At 41.6% G+C, this 2,354-nt stretch overlaps 1 pseudogene across 1 annotated transcript; it reads left to right on the forward strand.

Annotated features, from left to right (window-relative positions):
* The first annotated feature begins 385 nt into the window (after positions 1-385).
* On the forward strand, positions 386-2,133 carry LOC306652363 (uncharacterized protein C14orf28 homolog; annotated as a pseudogene). Its single transcript has 3 exons — positions 386-1,327; positions 1,404-1,411; positions 2,075-2,133. The product of its transcript is annotated as an uncharacterized protein C14orf28 homolog (transcript).
* Positions 2,134-2,354: the final 221 nt, after the last annotated feature.

The following is a 2,354-nucleotide window of genomic DNA, read 5'->3' on the forward strand; positions in this document are numbered from 1 at the left end:
ATTTTTACTCAAACCTCCCAACACACATGCTCCATGTCTCCTCCTTTGCCTAGGCTGCCTCTCTGATGGTAATACTCTTTTATCTTTCTTTTCAGATAATTTTCTTCTTATAAGACTTATAATTAGGGACACTGGAGTCGGTGGAAGGGGTCAGAGGTCAGGCCAATTCTTCCTCTGTAACAAGAAGCCACGTGTCCTGCTTCCCGCGGTCCTGGCTCCTTGGGTCTGGTCGGATCTGGCCTGGGGGCTGGAGCTGCTGTGGCTCCCATGGCGGCAGATGCTATGGAGGACATGCCAGAGCCCAGCCCTAACGCAAGCGGATGCCGAGTCAACCCGCGGTGCTAGTAGATGAGACAGCGGCGCGTGGCAGCCGGGGCTCTCTATGATGAGCAAGTGGTGGCGGCCTCAGGTGCAGCAGCACCAACGGTTTTCGGTCCCCAGGGAGAATGAAGAACTGTTTGAAGAAATCAAAGCATCAATTAAAAATAACTATAACCAAGATCGATCATTTTGGAAGCCTGTTCTTCCCTGGGGAGGTGTTTTTACTATCAAAGCTGGCCACAAAGCAGTATCCTATACACCACTCTATGTTGAAATAAGACTGAAAAACACCTGTGCCATAGATGGATTCTTGATGTTATTATATGTCATTCTTAATGAAAATGAAAGTTTTCCTAGGGAACTCTCTCTTCATTTTGGTAGAGTTTGTAGACTGTTTTCTTTGTTTAATCGACACCTATACTTTTACAACTGTGAAGCTACTTTGGATTGGGGACAAGATGGAAAAACAGCAATTCAAATCTGAAGTTCACAAAGCTTCATTAATGATTGATTGTTTTGGGGAATGAGCATGATAACTTTACAAAAAATCTTGAAAATCTCATGTCTACCATTTAAGAGAGTTACTGTTCCAACTGGTGACGCCCAATTCAAGTACAGGAAGATCAACAGCACACAATTAATATGAATCCTCCTCAAGAAATTCCACATGGAAACTTAATACACTGGCAGTGGATGAGTTATTCTGTTCTAAGATTGGACTGTGTGAAGAGCGTGGCTATGGTGGCTTGAGAGAATTTTCCCAGAGACTTTTCTGCCATGGAGCTCCCCCTTTTGTTGTCCTAAACATGCAGCATTGGAAATCTGAAGATCTGGCATATGTACAATATTATTTGGATTTATCTGACCCCAAGTGTTTGTTGGAAGGTGCCATGTTATTTAATAAAGAAGAACATCTTTATTCTGCAGCTTTCAGATTGATGGACATTGGGTTGCACTATGATGGCCTCAGAAATGTGAATTTAATTTTGTTAAATAAACCCTCAGAGTTTAAAAAAAAAAAGATTTGTAATTCTTTTTATTGCTTCTGTGAACCTCTTCTTGACCATGATTCTCTACCACAGATGTAGAGGTGAGTATCCTTGGTATCTGACTGCACCTCATCCCTGCTCCATCAGCAGTGCTTCCATGAACTGTAGTATTTGTAAACACATCTTCTTCTTTACTTTACTCTATGAGACCTTGAGACCAGGAACCCTGCCACAGCCTTCTTCTGTATCTTGCGTATCAAGTACTATTGTCAACATAAATAGGCACTCAATAAATATTGATTGAATTAAATAAATAAATGAATTTAGTCACTGTGCAAAATAGTTGTCACATTAACCCTGAAAACTTTGAAAAATATACAATAACCACATAGCTAATGATATGGTCAAGGGATTAATCTTTGTTTCTCCAATGATGGATATTGAGGAATTGAAAGATATTAATCATAAAAATTTCCCATATGAGCTCTGCCAGTGTCCCAAAGGGACACAAACTACCTCTAATCATTTACTAAACTTATGTGACATTTAACAAACAGCAGAATTACAGCCTATGGCACAGACAAGTCACGAGACTAAAGGTCTAAGACAGTAAATACGAATCCCAGCCCCTCTCCCAGGTGGCCTAGAACTCTTGCCTTGTGGGTCTGATGGTGTTGTCTGAGGACATAAAGACAAGAGGATATCTCATTTGGAGAAAACAGTTTTAGACATTAGGTATCAGCCTCTACTCCCTCCTCCCTCAGATCCCCCAATGAGGTCTAGTGAAAGCTCTGCATCTAGCTCAGCTCACAACATCTCCTAAAGCTATTTGGGCCTCGAACAGGAAGAAGTTCAGAAGCCCCAGTCCAGCATTCCTTCTCAGAGGTCACTTTCTATCTCCCACCTCACATTCTCAGTCCCTGTTCCAGAGGCCCAGAAACCCCCTAATAACCCACTTTATGTTGATGAAAACAATAATGATGTTATTTCACATGAATGCAGCCTCACAATATGCCAGGTATGATTCTGGGTACTTTACACGTT

This window comes from Sciurus vulgaris (genome assembly GCF_902686455.1).
Source record: "Sciurus vulgaris genome assembly, contig: HiC_scaffold_180_arrow_ctg1, whole genome shotgun sequence".
Lineage (NCBI taxonomy): Eukaryota > Metazoa > Chordata > Mammalia > Rodentia > Sciuridae > Sciurus > Sciurus vulgaris.